Below are 19,589 nucleotides of genomic sequence, written 5' to 3'. Positions count from 1 at the left end.
GTATATAATTGTAACAAAAGTGTATATCAAAATTTTATCCAGTTTGAATTTATTTCTATGCTGTTACCCAATCTATATAATTATAACTTGAGAATATGAGGATAAATTTAGTTTGAATTGTGCCCTAATTTAATTAAACATACTCCTCAACAGTAATTCTCATTTTTCACTGTTATTACTGAAATAAATATTTTAATACTTACAGCTTTTTCTGAAAAGAAAGATTTAAAATGTATATACCCAATTGCAAGCTTGCTGGGCCACTTGGTAAAAGTGAAAAAAGTAAAAGAAACAGTTGTCTTTGAAGAAGAGGTATATGAGCCAATAGTGTCCAAGCAAATTTAATTGTACCCTAAGTGACTTAGAAAAACACCTACTTTATATATATTTAACATGGATTAGTGTGGTTTAAATATATGTAATTCGGTTGTAAAGTCTGACTAATGAAAGATCATCTAATCTAATACTGAGTATCCTAGTTCAGCTGTCTTTATTATGAACATAAGTATTTAATTTAGGAATCCTACAGCTTTAAGGTCTGGTTCGGTTCAATAGAAATAAATGGATACAGAGCAAAGCCATAGGTAAAATGGATAAGTTAGCAAATGAAAAGTGACAGTATTACTTGAGCATAAAATATGTAGCACATTTTTAACCACAGTTCAGCATTAAGAAAGACAAACTGTTTATTCCAACTAAACTATAACATGTTAATGTCAGTGAGATGGTAAACTTGCTCCTCCTTTATATGCAAATAATTTTCTATTGCAATATTTGCATGTAAGCAATTTTATCAATATTTTGTTGAAAATTGTGATTTATTATTTTGTTCCGGCTCCAATGCAGAGATAATTATATTTAAACCTACTTTTTTAGCCCACACTGTTTCTTCCCCATCCCCAGCTTGTCTTCCTGTCTGTCACCTATTCATCTCTAGAGAGGTGTGCAAACAGCTGAAAAAGAAAGTAGAGAAACTTACTCTGTGACAATTGATTACAAAAGGATTTTGCCTATAAATCTCCCCTTACATGTTGAAATAATTCATTTAAACAAAAAGCAAAGTATAAAATAGACTTAAATTTGTTTCTAAGTAAAATGTTTTGTGGTTACCTTAAGGGTACCATTCACAAAATCATAAATATTGTGTTACTAGTATTACTATTCACATTTTATTCACTAAGAGGAATCAAAGAAATATGGAAAGCAGAAGAGATATATTCAAGCTTATAAAAGCACACTGAAACAAGAGAAACATGGAACAGTAATGTTTAGTCATCTCTATCAAAAATTAATGAAAGCATTTAGCAGTACAGAATAGTTTTCTAGATAACAAAACATGAAAAAATGTAGCTGATTGAATTTATTTAGGAATGTCATCACAAAAGTCAAACATGTGCTCAAATGTATTGTCATCAAATCCTGACCTTAATAAGCATTTCCAGTCTGATCTTCAATCCAAATCCTATATTATTTGCTTTACTGATCTGGCCATCTTTCCCTGAACAAATGTGAACTATCTTACTCATGAACAACTGGAAGTTCATGAAATCAATTAACATGTCTTACCCCTGCTCAAATATCTCCCTCTTCGAATTCTTCTCTGTTTATGAAAATTCCCATAATTCAAGGAAGAATCTCCCTCAAACATAATTAACTGTTTCATTATAAACATAAACCACACAAAATTTTCTCAGCACCATTGCCTTGCTTGCAAACCAGGATTCTGTGATTCAAGTCTACAGTAGCACAAAATAATGTTCATCCTGTGTAGTACGAGGAAGATTTCTGAAGAAATTATATTAGCTAATATTTGTATTAAGGTTAAATTTTACTAAATAACTAATATTTTAAGAAAAATGTGATAAGCTAGATTAGATATATCTCTTTAAGTATGTGTTGGAGTCCTAACATTTTTTTCAATAGAGAGAATGAATTCAATTCAATTCACAATATATCTTTTAAGTAATTATTATATTCATAGTCTTATGCTAGACCTATTATTACAAAGATGAATGCATATATTATAAAATAACCCACTTCAATACAATAATGTTTCTTATATTTAAATTACGTGTTTTAAATATAACCAGATGATGAGGCAATTCTTTGATAAGGAAATTAAGTACTTTTCTTACAGAAGAGGTGACACAAAGTTGTACCTTACACTAATGAGTAAATAAATTTGGTGTGCATGCATAGAAAATATATAGAAGAGCCACAGTAACTGGGTAGATTTAACAATATCCAACTACAGATCATTCCACTAGAAGAATACCACTAAGACAACCCCGTTTCAAACGTAATATGGTATATCTGTTTATAGTATTTCTGCATTTTTTATTTAAGAGAGACTGAGTCTCACTGTCACACAGGCTGGAGTGCAAGGGTGTGATCATGTCTCACCAGAGCCTCCAACTCCTGAGATCTGCTTTTTATCAAATTAAAACATTGTCACTCATTTTTTTTCTGTTTAAATATCTCATTTTGAAAGAATTATTGTGTTCTCATTTATATTTCTTACATATTAGGACCATCTACTGACTATATGAATATAGTTCCAATTTTACAAGTAGTCAATAAAAGTGATTGAAGTTTCAAAATTTATATCTTGAGAAAATATCTAATATTTTTATTGATAAAAATCATTGCGAAATGCAAGTTTCAAACTCTCAATCTAATCCATGGTAAGAATTTTTTAAGAGCAGTTGCACTTGGAAGTTTTTAACTAAATTTGTAACACCTATTAGAAATAAAAATAATCTGCTGGGCGCGGTGGCTCAAGTCTGTAATCCCAGCAATTTGGGAGGCTGAGACAGGCGGATCATGAGATCAGGAGTTCGAGACCAGCCTGACCAACATGGAGAAACCCCGTCTCTACTGAAAATACAAAAAAAATTAGCTGGGCGTGGTGGCGGGTGCCTGTAATCCCAGCTACTCAGGAGGCTGAGGCAGGGGAATCGCTTGAACCCAAGAGGTGGAGGTTGCAGTGAGCCAAGATCAGACCACTGCACTCCAGCCTGGGTGATAGAGCCAGACTCTGTCTCAAAAAAAAAAAAAAAAAAAAAAGAAAGAAATAAAAATTATCAATAAGTATTTTAAAGATTTTACTTGTTTCCAAGGCTTAGAAAAAATAGAACCAACACTAATAATATGAAGTTATGCTTAAATTGTTTTAACACCAGATATAGGCAGATTCAGAGCAAGTGTGTTTTAACATGTAATCACTAAATAACAAGGCATGAAGTCAATTTATCATTTGCATAGTTTAGAGAATATCATAGATCGAAATATATTGCAATTGAAAATAAATCAAGAACTCGAAAAGAATTGAAAAATGGTTAAATTGAATTTAAATTTTGGCAAGGAATTGGACTCAAATCCTCAGAGAAATACCCTTCTTTAAATGTAAAACATAGCCTATAAAAGGCACATTCCCCAATGACATCATCTTAATTGAAGAGATAGCATTGAAGCCCTCAGAGCTATAGCTTTCAGAGCTCTGCAACAGGCAAGAATGACCTTAAATGAATAGGATTTTTTTTTCAGTTACTACAGCTGAATGCATCTGAAATAGGGAATTCATGCATTTCACTCCACTATGGAAATCATCATATAAATGAGATAGTGAAATTTTCAGCTTATATATAGCAAGAAATTATGTCATTTACAATGATGGTATAATTTACATCATGTATATTTTTTCATCTTGATTTACATTTTCCAAAAAGATTTTAGTGGTTATAATATTATAACTCTTTTAAAAAATAAAAGTCTGTTGGAACATCATTTAAAATATGCATTAAAAATAGGGTTTGAAATGGCTTAAAATAGCAGTAAAGCCAAGATATCAAAATACAGGTGTAGAAGGAATAGCCCAGCATTTATTTGCTAAATTTAGGGCAAGTCAGCCCCGGGCTAAAGTCATTCTGTGCCAAATTGTACATCATTAAAATAATAATAATAATAGCAGATACTATTGTTTATATCATTTTAAGTGCCACTACTTGTAGGGTAATCCTCTGGCAGTGGATAAAATATAAAGCTATTAAAATGAAACACAATTCATTCTGAGGCACCTAAACGTCAAAGGAAAAGATGCAGTATGCAAGAGAACCTTAGCTTAACATCAGAGAACCTCAGCCCCATCATAGCTAATATTGCTGCTTCTCTTTCTTAAACTGTCTAAGAGGGCGTTTTCCTTATTATTTGGTTACTTAAATAACCTATGATCCTTGTTTGTATTAATTTGTTTTATGGGTGACTGCCTTTTCTGTTCAAGTGAATTGTAAGTTTTCAAGAAACAATGTCCACAGCTCATACTTCCTTTGATCCATTGTCGAGTCCAGCACATGCACAAATGCCTCTGCCTCCTCAATGCCTCTTGAATAAAATTCAGTTGGCTCATTTACTGGTGACAGAACTTGCCTCCTAACTGGGCAATGCATTACAGAAAACACAGATGCTGGTCCTTGTTTAATACCTACACTTAGCTCATTCCCTGGTACATAAAATGTTTAATAGATAAATGAATTAATCTGGCATTCTCTTCACTGCTCATCTGAGTTGAAATTATCAGTGAAAGGAAATGGTTTATTTCACAAGGCAGTGTACATTTTGTTTCACTGTTAAAATTTTATTAACCTTTAGCCCAAATCTTTTGTCCTGTTTATTGTACACATTTTTTTTCTTGCTTTGTACGCTCAGCTTAAGGGAAATAGTCTAATTTCCCCTAACGTTTAGGTAACATTTTACCACCTATAGGACTCCTGGCTATTCCAAGAATTGGGATTTACCTCAGATATTTTTCATGTTTTAGAAAACACATTTATCACAATTATCTTTTTTGTTATAATTACATTATTTCAAAAATGCATACAGCACATGGTTACCTATGTGTACCAATCTATATAATTTAATGGTTCATCATGATAAACAAACCCACACACAGACTGTTCAACAAAATGCTTTCATTAGTTATTAAAATTTTTAAGAGACTTAAAAACATACAATTCAGATTCTCCAATGAAGTAATGTAAGTAGATGAAGCTGAGGTCTGACAAATTAACTGGGTAATTGCTTCTCTTTTTGTAATATATATTAATATGGATAAAACAGTACAAAAGAACTATTTGTTCAAAATAATAAAATAAAAAACTTTTAATATCAATTATTAATAAACAGTGTGCCTTATGTGGGTCTATTTCATATATAGAATTATTTAATTTCAGAATATTTTAGAGAAAAATGAGCTTCATTTTGTTTTTAAAAGTATATTATAGATGAGTTGAATGGAGATTCCAAATGGCTAAAGGGAAATAGAGCCAAAGATGTGAGGGATAATATGCGGGTTTTTTTTATGTTGTACTTAGCCATTGCATGTTTATTTGAGCATTCACAGACTCTCTGACAATCCTGGAGATTAGGAACGTGGGAAAAACCTAGTCCAGGTGTCACTTTAACTCACAAACTTTCTTTTTTATGGGATTACTTCCAGTTCTTTTTATATGCAAAGAATTATGGAGCAATTTGCAACAGAACTCTATTGGTGTTTGCCCATGAGAGGATATGTCTAAGACGTGGCATCAATTTTGGTCATGAAAGAGTCAGGTATACATCCGGTCAGGTGAAGTACTTATGATTACAACTTCCCATGTAGTCAATTCTTTATGATCCTTCAGTTGCAGGCTTGACTTGTTTAAGGCTATTTTTGGTAAAACCAATATTTTAAAACTTAACCTCGAAAAATGAAAATGTCTATAATATATTGACAATATAATTATTCTTTAAAGAAATCTATACATGAGAATATAAAATTGGATAAATTAAAAGATGGATTCACTGTATATGGGCCATAGGAAGCTTTTCTTGTTGTTTTATAATACTGAGAAACATAATAAAAGTATTTTTGTAGCACGTTTTATTACAGAAGCTTTTGAATTTTTATTTAACAGCAAAAAGGTCCCTATTGGTAGGTTAACATTCCCCTTTGTAGTTGTGCTGATATTATGATAGCATACCTACACTTGGATATGGAACAAAAAACTTAGCTATAGAAGCAAACATAGCTAAAGTTAGAGCTCTTATTTTATGAGATAAACAAACTTGATTTGGCTATTGGTTTTTGTTTTCACATAGTTTCTGTTCAATTCAAGTAACCCACATGTTCATTGGAAAATCTATTGAGAAGGTATTGGGAAATCGATTCCATTGCACCTGGATTTTTCTAAATTTATGAGACTTATTAGCACTTTGCATAATGCACTAACCTTTGGTGATTACCCTATAATAGACAAAGGTCATGTCCAAGATAGTCTTTGTTTTTTTGTATCTTTGGGCACCATTCAATATTTTTAGGTATACATTGATAATACTTCTGGGAAAAGCTCATATTTAGTTATTTTACAATATCTTCAATCATTCATATCAAGGAGATATATTGTGGCTATGAAGCTCAGTTCTTACATGGTTTTTAATTTGTCAGTAATTGTTTATGACCTCTCGGAAGGAAACTTCTATCCTTGTCTAATTCAAAAGACTAATCATAGTCAGGACTGTAGAATGAGAAAAGTAAATAGGTTCAGAGCAATTCACAGAAGTCCACAATTTCCAAATATATTCAGTGTAGCTTACACAGTTTGTGGGAAGTGTAAAGTTTATTACTGTAAAGTGCTTTAGAATTATCTAAGAAACGTGGCTCAAAAGCAGGTAAAGTTACTTGGTTCTGAGTCAAGATTCCCCCCTACTCTGCCAACCTTAATGTTATTACTTGATTTGTTTAATATGTTGGCTCATGCACATATTTTTGAAAATAGTGTCCTGCTGCTAATAACATATGAAAGCTACCATTAACATTTCCTTCTCATTTAATTGTTCACCAAACTCAGACTCACTAAGACCACCCAAGATTATATACATGTAACTAGAGATGTCAGAGATGGGAAACACTGTGGTCTCTTTACTTTGTTTCTGTCCTCCTACTTTGTCTTTAATTAGTCAGAGAACATTCTTACAAGTGAGATTTCAGCCTATATATGATATGGAGAGGAGTCAGGGAAATACTGGGCAGAGGAGGGTGGTTCCCCAGCAAAGGCTCCACCCTCAACCCTGGAAACCTGCGGCCCTAAATGAGAATAGGCATTCCTGTTTTCATGCCTAAAAGTTGCCTTTTGGCTCACCACCCCCTACTATTCTGCGCTCATATAAACCCCAGACTCCAGAAGCAGATGAAGAGACAAAGAGAAGGGTAGAAGAATGGCAGAATGGCACAGCAGAGAAGGAGAGAAGAGGAGTTTCTGAACACCGAGAGGAATTCAGCTGTGGGCGTTCGAAGAGGAGACAGGCCACTGTACGGCCATACTCCAGGGGAAGATCATATTCCTACTCTATCCCCTTTCCAGCTCCCCATCCATTCTGCTGAGAGCCACCTCCACCCTGCATTCAAAAATCCTCAAGTCTCTGTGTGACCCAATTCTTTCTGGATGCTGGACAAGGACCTGGGTACCAAGGGGGCACTAAGGTGGTTAACACTTAAGTGATCCATGGATGGCAAGGCTAAAAGAGCACACTGTAACACATGCCCTCCTTGGACTTTGGGAGTCACAGGATCCCACCCCTGGACACTGCCGTGAAGCTGGAGCCCAAGGGCATTCACCCTGGCTCCTCCTATATCTGCCCATCCGCGTGCTTCCGCTCCCATAGGGGTTTGAGAGTGCACAGTGGCTGAATAGACAAGCCACACCTCTGTTGCATGTCCTGCAAGGGGGTTCAGGGAACTCTCCTATTTCATATGCAGTATTTATTAATTTGACAGACCTAAACTGTTGACCTAACACCAGTACCAATGCCATTTTATAGTGTGATCCAATTCAACTTAGAGACATCTTTTTTTTTTTTTTTTTGAGATGGAGTCTCACTCTGTAGCCCAGGCTGGAGCACAGTGGCGTGATCTCGGCTCACTGCAAGCTCCACCTCCCGGGTTCACACCATTCTCCTGCCTCAGCCTCCGGAGTAGCTGGGATTACAGGCGCCTGCCACCACGCCTGGCTAATTTTTTTTGTATTTTTAGTAGAGACGGGATTTCACCGTGTTAGCCAGGATGGTCTCAATCTCCTGAACTCATGATCTGCCCTCCTCAGCCTTCCAAAGTGCTAGGATCACAGGCGTGAGCCACCGCGCCCGGCCAGAGACATCTTACTAAACGTATTGCAGTGTATATATTTTACAAAACTTACTTGTCTTCAATAAATACACCCAGTCCCTTGTTCCTGGGTACTTTGGCATCAAAATATAGGAAAAAGCATAATAACAAATTATTGTGTGAGTGAGGACTGACTGTGGAGTATAATTCCCAGATCAAGTATTATCACATTTTGCTATGTGACCTTGGGGAAGTTATGCAACCTTTTTATGCTTCTGTTTCTTTGTCCATAAACTGGATATAAGGAACAGATGATTAATGTCTGTCAAGTACTTAGAAAAATGCCTGGCACATAATAAACCTTATTAAAGTCTTTGTAAAATAAATAAGATTGCTCTTAAAAAGATAACACTGCTCTTAAAAATGGAAGTACAAGACACCACAATGCACACATTAAAAAAATGGCTACATAGCAATCGTATTTGTTGCTTGGGAGGATTCGAAGTAAAGATTCTTAATGGATCTATCAGAGCTTTTGTGCATAACAGTGAAATACTCTGCCTCTACAGTCAATAATGTTCAAGAGTGTATCTTCTTTCTCAGCTATGCATCTTGCTACAGTTAGTCTGGCTTCCTGCTCTGGGCTCCTGTGAAGTAATCTATTTGGGACCTTCCCAGAAGATTCATTAAGTTGTATTGAACGTGTCGGCTTTCCTCATGGGCAAGGCAAGGCATACCAAACACAAAACACCTGTGCTCTCAAGTTTGCACCAATTCTGTTTCTTTAGCCAATTCAAGGTTTCATTTATTATTTATAACATTCTGAATGTGTTGGGACCTAATTATTTCTGAAAGTACTTCATCCCCCACTCCATGTCATGTCAGTTGCAGCTGGCTGGAATCTTATCTATTCTTAGATTCGAATTTGAAGCAGGATATTCTCGGTGGAGAGCCCTTGCCTCCTGAACACACTCCCCTTAGTAATCTATCAACATGCAAATATGAGAGTGTTTAGGTCATGATTTATGATGCCCACAATCTTCTCAAAATTTGATTAATTTTGTTCATTTTTTCTAGGGCAGAAAACAATAGTATATTTAATATCACTTAATATTAAATTGCAGAAAAGCTAATATATTGCACACTAATCATTTCTTTTGAATCATATAAGAGTATAACATTAATAATGAAGGGGGTATTTATACATGAAAACAGAATATGTCTACTCAGATACATTTCAATCCAGTTTCACAAGGTTTTCTCAGCTCCTACTATCTGGAGCAATATTTTTGAAAATGTGTTCAAAGGGCAATCTGGCATCAGAATTACCCATCAGCTTTTTCAGGAATGCAGAGACCTGGCTCAATGCAGACCCATTGATCAGTAATTCTGGAAGTGAGGCCCTAGAAATTAAAATTGTAACATATATCATAGGTGATTTCAATGTATTCCAATGTTTGAGCATCTCCGGTTCTCACATACTGAAACCATTTATTTTCCCAGCTTCTTTATTTACTTTTTGTTTTAGCTTTCAGGCAGCTGCTGACCAGGCAGAGTGTGACTGGCAAATAGGACGGAACTGCTTCAATCCATATGTGTGTATTAATTTATCATCCCGACCACCTGCCAGTCACACAGTTGGCCTCTTTGCTAGGACTGAATACCACAGGGAGCAAAGGTGCAGACTTTGCTCAGGATTTAACTTGAAACACCAAAACAGCTGCCTGGGGAGCTGATAATTCAGGGATTCTTTCTTGGCAGTCAGCACAGCACACCCCAGAGACCACTGGTGGCCTACATTCAATTTAAAACCAAGAACATCTCCTTATTTTCCACTTACTCCTTTGACTTAATCTGGATGAATGAGTCTAACTTGACACACCTATTCCTTGACAAACTCTGGTGGCCTGAACCACAGATCTTCTGGAAGCACCACTGCTAATTGAGAAGCAGGGCTGCATCTGTAACTACGCCAACTTTGTGTTCTCTGCTGGCTCCATTTTCTCTTCCATCCTCTCCCGGTAGCTTTTTTTAAAGTGTTGTTCTCAACTCCGTTCTTCCTCTACACTCCCTGCCAAAGAGAATCAATCCCTTTTTATTGTTTCAACCAACAACTCCATGTTGGTGATCCTTAAATATTTATCTTTAACTCCAGTCATTTTTTTTAATGCCTTTACCTCCTTTCATTCGCTATGGACATTTTCCATTTCCATGTTCAATTGTAACCTCAACGAACACTTTTCTTTACCTTCAAAAAATGGGATCAGAAATCTGGCCTCTTCCATCAATGGCATTTCCACCTTCCTAGTTCCACAATTTAAGTTCATTAATCAATTTTCCCTTCTTTAGTCTCAAATTAATCATGGAATTGATTCACTGCTACTTATAATACATTCTTCATAGGAATTTCAGAAATCCTGAGACCTTCTGGACAGAGAAAGTGCTTCACTCTAAAAGAGGTAACACACTATGGTGGTGATAAGCAGGACTTGCGAACGAGAAAGTTTGGTTCTTCAACATGTAATTGCCAGAAAAATATAGGTGTATTTCTTGTTTTCTCTGATCCTCTGTTTTTCATAACAATATTAATTTGTTTATTTTTTCCAATAAATATTGTTAGAATCTAATAAGTTTCATCAGCGTACTAGACTCTCAATCTACAACTGTGGCCAAAGTCTCTTCACTCAGGGGGAATATAGATGAGTGGTTTATTATGATGAAAAATAATTTATTTAAAACAGTTGGCACAAAGTAAATGTTCTGAAAGTATCAATAACTTCTGTTTCCTCTAGAATCTGTTTTCTGATCTTTGGCTAGCATCTCATATTTTAGTGGGCACTACTGTGTTTTTTCTTTCCTCATGGAAGCTTCTACATGCAACTTTCTTCATCTTCTTGGCTACATTCCACAAAGATGTACTGTAGAATGTGATTAGATTCCCCAGGTTCCCTGGTTCCTGATTTTCTCAGAGAAAAGTTCTCAATTTCTTTTATTCTAATTCTTTTTCCTGAGAATTTATTAAATAATCCTGGTTAAAATGTGTATATATCTAAGGGGTGTAAGTGCAGTTTTGTTACATGGATATATTCCTTAAGGTTGAAGTATGAGTTTTTAGTGTAAACGTCAACCAAATTATATACATTGTACCCATTATGTAATTTTTATCCCTCTCCCCAAAACCCACCGTCCCACCTTTCTGAGTCTTTATTGTCTATTTTCCACATTCTATGTTCATGTGTACACATTCTTTAGCTCCCACTTATAAGTGAGAGCATGTAATATTTGACTTTCTGTTTCTGAATTGTTTCACTTAAAATAATGGCCTCCAGTTCCATCCATGTTGCTGCAAAAGACATGATTTAATTCTTTTTCATTGCTGAATAATAGTATTCCATTGTATATACATATACATACATATATACACACGTATATATGCATATATATACGTGTGTATACATACATATGTGCATATATGTACATACGTGTGTATATACATACATATATATGCATGTATGTGTGTATGCATATATGTGTGTATATATGTACGTATGTGTATCCATACCCACACACACACCACATTTCCTTTATCCAGTCATCCGTTGAGGGCACTTAGGTTGATCCTATATCTTTACTATTGCAAATTGTGCTGCAATAAACATAAAAGTGCTAGGTATCTTTTTCCTTTTCTTTCTTTTATTTTAGGTTTAAGGAATACACATGCAGGTTTGTTACGTGGGTAAATTATGTGTCATGAGGGTTTGATACACAGATAATTGTGTCACTCAATTAATGAGCATATTACTCAATAGGTAGTATTGACTAATACTACTTCACCCTCAATCCTCACTCTTCTCCCACCTCAAGTAGGCCTCAGTGTCTTTTTTTCCCTTCTTGGTGTCCATATATACTCAGTGTTTAGCTCCCACGTATTAGTGAGAACAGGCAGTATTGGGTTTTCTGTTCCTGTGTTAATTCGCTTAAGATAATGGCCTCCAACTCCATCCATGTTGCTGCAAAGGACATGATTTCATTCCTTTTATGGCTTCATAGTATTCCATGGTGTATATGCACCACATTATCTTTATGCAGTCCACCATTGGTGGCCATCTAAATTGATTTTATGTCTTTGCCACTGTGTATAATGCTGTGATGAACATATGTGTGCATGTGTCTTTATGGTAGTACAATTTATATTCATTTGGGTATATACCCAGTAATAAGATTGCTGGGTCAAATGGTAGTTCAATTTAAATTTCTTTGAGAAATCTCCAGACTGCTTTCCACAGTAGCTGAACTAATTTACATTCTCACCAGCAGTCTACATGTGTTCCCTTTTCTCTGCAACCTCGCCAGCATCAGTTATGTCTTTGGCTTTTTAGTACTAGCCATTCTACTGCTGTCAGACGATATTTTGTTGTGATTTTGATTTACATTTCTCTGATGATTAGTGGAATTGAACTTTTTTATGCTTTTGCTGGCTGCGTGTATTTATTCTGTTGAGAAGTGTCTATTCATATCCTTTACTGATTTTTTAATGCAGTTGTTTATTTTTTTGCTTGTCTGCTTAAGTTCCTTATAGATTCTAAATGTTAGACCTTTGTCGGATGCCCTGTTTGCAAATATTTTCTCCCAATCTGTAGGTTGTCTGTTTAATCTGTTGATAGTTTCTTTGCTGTGCAGAAGCCCTTTATTTTAATTAGGTCCCATCTTTCAATTTTTGTCTTTGTTGCAATAGCTCTTGGAATCTTTGTCATAAAGTCTTTCTCGGGGTTGATGTCCAGAATGGTATTTTCTAGGTTTTCTACTAGGGTATTTATAGTTATAGGCTTTACAATAGTTAATCTGTAGTGGGTTGATTTTTGTATATGGTGAAAGATAGAAATCCAATTTCAATTTTCTTCATATAGCTAGTCAGCTATCCCAGCACCTTTTATTGAATATGGAGTCTTTTCACCTAGCTTGTTATTGTCAGCTTTGTCAAAGATCAAATGGTTGGAGATGTGCAGCTTTATTTCTCAGATCTCTAGCCCATTCTGTTGATCTATGGATCTGTTTCTCTACCAGTACCAGATTGTTTTGGCTATTTGGGATTGCTTTTGTTTCCAAATGAATTTTAGAATTTTTTTTTTCTAATTCTGTGAAAAATGTCCTTGGTAGTTTGATAGGAATAGCATTGAATCTGGAAATTGTTTTGGGCAATATGGCCATTTTAATATTGAATCTTCTTATCCATGAGCATGGAAAGTTTTCCTATCTGTTTGTGTAGTCTCTGATTTCTTTCAACAGTGTTTTCTCATTCTCATGGTAGAGATCTTTCACCTCCCTGATTAGCTGTCTTCCTTGATGTTTTATTCTTTTTGTGGATATTCTAAATAGAATTGCATTTTTGGATTGGCTCTCAGCTTGGATGTTATCGGGGTACAGAAAGGCTACTAATTTTTGTAGATTTTTTTATATCCTGAAACTTTGCTGGAGTTGTTTATGAGATCTAGAGCCTTTGGGCAGAAACTGGAATTTTCTAGGTATTGTGTCATATTGTCTGGAAAGAGAGACAGTTTGACTTTCTCTCTTCCTATTTAGAAAGTTTTTTTTTCTCTTGCCTGATTACTCTGTCTAGGACATCCAGCATTATGTTGAATAGGTGTGGTAAGAGTGGGCATTCTTGTCTTGTTCCGTTTCTCAAGATGAATGCTTCCAGCATTTGCCAGTTCAGTAGAATGTTGGCTGTGAGTTTGTCGTACATGGCTCTTCTTATTTTGAGGAATGTACCCTCAATACCTAGTTTATTGAGAGTGTTTAACATGAAGAAATGTTGAATTTTACCAAAAGCCTTTTCTGCATCAATTAACATGTAATTTTTTTTGTTTTTAGTTCTATTTATGTGATAAATCATATTTATTGAATTGTATATATTGAATCAACCTTGTATCCCAGGGATAAAGCCTACTTGATCATCGTGAATTGTCTTTTTGATGTGCTGCTGGATTTGATTTGCTAGTATTTTGTTGAGAATTTTTGTGTCTGTGTTCATGAGGGACATTGGTCTGAAGTTTGTTTGTTTTCTTTCATTGTGTCTCTGCCAGCTTTTGATATCAAAATGATTCTGACCTCATAGAATGAGTTAGGGAGGTGTCCCTCATCCTCAATCTTTTGTAATAGTTTCAGTAAGATTGGTACCCACTTTTCTTAATACATCTGATAGAATTCAGCTGTGAATTCTTCTGATCCCGGGCTTTTCTGGTTGGTAGGGGTTTTTTTGTATTATTATTACTGACTTTGTTTTGGAACTTTTTATTTGTTCAGCGTTTCAATTTGCTCTTCGTTCAATCTTGGGAGGTTGTATATTTCCAAGAATTTCTCAGTTTCTTCTAGGTTTTCTAGCTTGTGTGCGTAGTGGTGTTCCTAATAGTCTCTGAGAGTTTGTTGTATTTCTGTGGGGTCAGTGGTAATGTCCCCTTTGTCATTTCTGATTGTGTTTCTTTGGACCTTTTTCCTTTTTTCTTTATTAGTCTAGCTAGTGTTCTATCAATCTTATTTAAGCTTTCAAATAATCAACTGCTGGCTTCATTGATGTTTTTCATGGTTTTCCTCATCTCCGTTTTGTTCAGTTCAGTTCTGATTTTTTTCTTTTTTCTTCTGCTAGCTTTGGTGTTGGTTTGCTCTTGTTTGTCAGGTTCTTCCAGATTTGATGTAAGGTTATTAATTTAAGATCTTTCTAACTTTTTGATATGGGCGTTTAGCACTATAAACTTTCCTCTTAACACTGCTTTAGATCTGTCCTAGGGATTCCGATATGCTGTATTTTTGTTTTTATTACTTTCAAATAATTTCTTTATTTCTGCCTTAATTTCAGTGTGTACTCAAAAGTCATTCAGGAGCAGAATGTTTAATTTCCATCTAATTGTATAGGTTTGAGAGATCCTCTTGGTATTGATTTCTCCTTTTATGATATGTGGTCTGAGAGTGTGGATGGTACAATTTCAATTTTTTTTTAATTTTTTAGAATTACCTATGGCTAAGGCTATGGTCAATTAAGGAGTATGTGCCATGTGCAGATGAGAATATATGTTCAGTTGTTGTTGGGTGAAATGTTCTGTAGATATCTGTTAAGTCCATTTGGTCAAGCGTCAAGTTTAGGTCCCAAATATCTTTGTTAGTATTCTGCTTCCATGATCTGTCCAATACTGTCAATGGAGTGTTGAAGTCTCCCACTGTTATTGTATGGTTATCTGTCTCTTCCTAAGTCTCTAAAAACTTGCTTTATGAATCTGAGTGATCCAGTGTTTGGTGCATATATATTTAGAATACAAGTCTTCCTTGTTACATCGAACCCTTTATCATGATGTAATGATAATCTTCTTTGTCCTTTTTGATTGTTGTTGATTTAAAGTCTATTTTCTCTGAAATAAGTATAGCAGCCTTTGCTCTTTTGATCCTATGGGTGGCCTTGCATGTGAGATGGATTTTTTTTCTTTTTTTGAGACAAAAGTCATGCTCTGTCACCCAGGCTAGAGTGCAGTGGCATGATCTCGACTCATTGCAGACTCCACATCCTAGGTTCAAGCTATTCTCATGCCTCAGCCTTCCAAGCAGCTGGGATTACAGACATGCACCGCCATGCCCAGCCAAGATGGATCCCTTGAAAACAGCATAAAGTTGGGTCTTGCTTCTTTATCCAACTTGCCACTTTGTGCCTTTTAAATGGGGCATTTAGCCTATTTACATTCAAGATTAATATTGATATATCCATGATCTTGTCATGACATTGTTAGCTGGTTTTTATGTACACTTGATTATGAATTTGCTTTATAGTGTTGACAGTGTATGTACTTGAGTGTGTTTTTGTGGTGGCTGGTAACAGTCTTTTGTTTCCATGTTTAGAACTCCCTTAAGGGTCTCTTGTAAGGCAGGTCTGGTGGTAACAAATTCCCTTAACACTTGCTGGTCTGGAAATGATTTTATTTCTCCTTTACGAAGCTTAGTTTGGCTTGATATGAAATTCTTGGTGGAATTTATGTTCTTTAAGGATTCTGAATATAGGTTCCCAATCTTTTCTAGCTTGTAGGTTTTCTGCTGAAAGGTCTGCTGTTAACCTGATGCTTCCTTCTGTAGGTGACCAGCCCCTTCTTTCTAGCTGTCTTTAATATTTTTCTTTCACTTTGGCCTTGCAGAATCTGCTATTTGTCTTGGGGATGATCATCTTGTATAGTATCTTGCAGGGGTTCTCTGAATTCCCTGAATTTCATGTCAACGTCTCTAGCAAGGTTAGGAAAATTTTCATGGGCAATATCCTTGAATATGTTTTCCAAGTTCCTTGCTCTCTCTCCTTCTCTTTCAGGGATGATGATTAGTTGTAGATTTGGTCTCATTACAGAATTCCATATTTCTCAGAGGTTTTGTTCGTTTTTGTAAAGTTATTTTTTCTTTATTTTTGTCTGACTGAGTTAATTTGAATAACTGGTTTTCCAACTCTGAGATTCTTTCCTTAGATTGGACTTTTCTATTGTTAATAATTCTGATTATGTTATCAAACTCCTATAGTGAGCTTTCCAGCTCTATCAGCTCAGTCTGGTTCCTTTTTAAAATGGCTATTTTGTCTTTCGTCTTTTGAATCATTTTATTGGATGCCTTAGATTCTTTGGAATGGGTATCAACTTTTCTCCTGAATCTCAATGATCTTCATTGTTGTCCAGATTTTTAATTCTTTGTCTGCCATTTCAGCCATTTCATTCTGATTACGAACCATTGCTGGGGTGCTAGTGCGGTCATTTGGAGTTAAGAAGACACTGGCTTTTAGAGTTGCCAGAGTTCTTGCACTGGTGCTTTCTCACTGTGTGGGCTAATATCCCTTTAACTGTGGTGTATTATGAGTATAGTCAGTTGGCTTTATTCTTGGGTTTGTGCAGGATTTTTATTTGTAGCTGAACTCTTGTCTTTGGTTTCATGGAAGACTATATTAGAAAGGTATTATTGGTGTTGATGTTTAGGCTGCAATCCAGGAGATGGTGCTTAGGTGTAATGGCTTGTAGGTAGGCTCTTGCTCAGCCATGGGATTCCTCTGTATTTCCTGGCATTGGCCACTGTGCTACCTCCCATTCCTCTGAGAGTGTGAGCTTCTTTCCTACTGGAGTTCTGGCTACCCACAGATCTCTGCTTACGTCTTCTAAGTTGCTCACTGCAGCCCTGGGTCATTTCTCTGATGATTAGGAATGTTGACCATTTTCTTCATGGCTTCTTGGCTACTTGTACCTCTTCTTTTGAAAAGTGTCTACTCATGTCCCTTGCCCACTTTTTAATGGAGTTATTGTTGGTTGAGTCTTTGAGTCTCTTATAAATGGATATTATTTCCCTGCTTCATGCACAGTTTGCAAATATTTTCTCCAATTCTTGTTTTCTGTTCACTCTATTAATTATTTCTTTTACTTTTCAGAATATTTTTAGTTTAATTAAGTCTCATTTGTCTACTTTTGTTTTTATTGTTTGTTCTTTTGAGGTCAGAGTCAGGAAGTTTTTCCTAGACCAATGTTAAGAGGCATTTTCCCTAGGCTTTCCTCCAGCATATTTATAATTCCAGGACTACATGTAGGTCTTTAATTCATCTGGAATTGATTTTTGTATATGTTGAGGGATAGGGATCCAGTTTAATTCTTCTGCATATGACCATCCTATTTTCCCAGCTTCATTTATTGGGTAGGGTATCCTTTCCCCAGTGTATATTTGTTGACTGTGTCAATGATCAGTTGGCTGTAGATATGTGGCTTATTTCTGAGTTTTCTCTTATGTTGCATTGATCTATGTTTCTTTTTTTATACCAATACCATGCTGTTTTGTTTATTATAGCCTTGTAGTATAATTTGAAGTCAGTGATGCCTCTAGCTTTATTCTTTTAGCTTAGAATTGCTTTTGGCTATTCTAGCTCTTTTTTGATTATATACAAATTTTAGGATTTTTTTCCTAATTTTGTGAAAAATGACACTGGTATTTTGACAGTAATTTCATTTAATCTGTAGATTGCATTGGGTGGTATGTTCATTTTATGATATTAATTTTTCTTACTCATGATCATGGAATATTTTTTCATTTGTTTGTGTCCTCAGTGTTTCTTTCATCAGTCCTCCATAGTTTTCTTTACATAGATCTTTCACTTCCTTGGCTAAATATATTCCTAGGTCATTTATTTTTCCATTAAATAAACTTATTTAGCAGAGTGATATGATCAAATACACAAGATTGGTCATTTTTTTTAAATGAGTGGTGAGAGAAGCAGGTAAAAATGCCTAGTAGGTATTCTTCTTGGTTGATTGGTTTGATAGCAGTACCACTAACTGAAATTCATATAGGAGAAAGAGAAGAGAAAAAAGAAATAACTATACATTATTTAGAAATGTTACATTTGAGGTTCTTGGAGAACTTTTAGTGAGGAGTTTAGCAGAAATTCAGATAAACAAATATTCAGTTTGGGAGAAAGGCCTGGGTTTGAACTAAAGCTTTAAACTCAACTTGTAGTTGGTACTAAAATCTATGGTAGTAGATTAATTTGTTTAAAAATATTACATAATATATAATTATTGTGTACTAGGTATCCTTTAGCTAAGGATGAAAAAGGCAATCAAACTCATATTACCCCTGCCATAAGTGTGCTGTTACTCTGTTAAGGACAAAAACACAAAGTAAATAAATATAAATTGGGAAGTGGGATAGATCATATGATATATTAGAAGTTTAAAAAAATGCTTATGACAGGATCTCATTCCAATTTATGGATAAATAGTTCCCCATTGTACATATGTACCACTTTTTTTTTATCCATTTGTCTGTTGATGGACACTTAGATTGATTCCAAATCTCAGCTACTGTGAATAGTGCTGCAATAAACATGGGAGTGCAGATGTCTCTTCAATATACTGATTTCTCTTCTTTGGATATATACTTAGCCGTGGAATTGCTGGACCATATAAATTACATTTTTAGTTTTTTGAGGAACTTTTATACTGTTCTCCATAATAGCTGTCCTAATTTACATTCCAACTAACAGTGTATGATGGTACCCCTTTCTCCACATCCTTGCCAACATTCTTATTTCCTTTAAATTGTGTGAACTGAGAGAAATCAAGCATAGTTGCGTGGGGGTGGAAGAATCCGTGACACCTAGCACCTTATACACCACCAGAGACATTTGGATTTCAAATGAAAGCAATGAGAAATCATTAAAAATTTTAGTTTTTAAGTTTAAGTGACATGGTAACATGCTAAAAAGTGATATATTACTCTTGTTATTAAATGGAAAAGTGGATCAGCTGAGAGCAGGAATGTTGTCCTAACATCATTCCTGAACTCTTGATCTACATTTTCATGATAACTTATGAAAAACTCACTAATCATAGCAGAGGTATCTTATATGGAAGAAATTGGGGCTCAGATAATCTTAATTACTTAATAGGCAAGTTATTGA

The sequence above is a fragment of the Symphalangus syndactylus genome, chromosome 15, assembly GCF_028878055.3.
Source record: "Symphalangus syndactylus isolate Jambi chromosome 15, NHGRI_mSymSyn1-v2.1_pri, whole genome shotgun sequence".
NCBI classification, from domain to species: Eukaryota; Metazoa; Chordata; class Mammalia; order Primates; family Hylobatidae; genus Symphalangus; species Symphalangus syndactylus.
The sequence above is the reverse complement of the archived record's forward strand: the minus strand, read 5'-3'. Positions refer to the sequence as shown.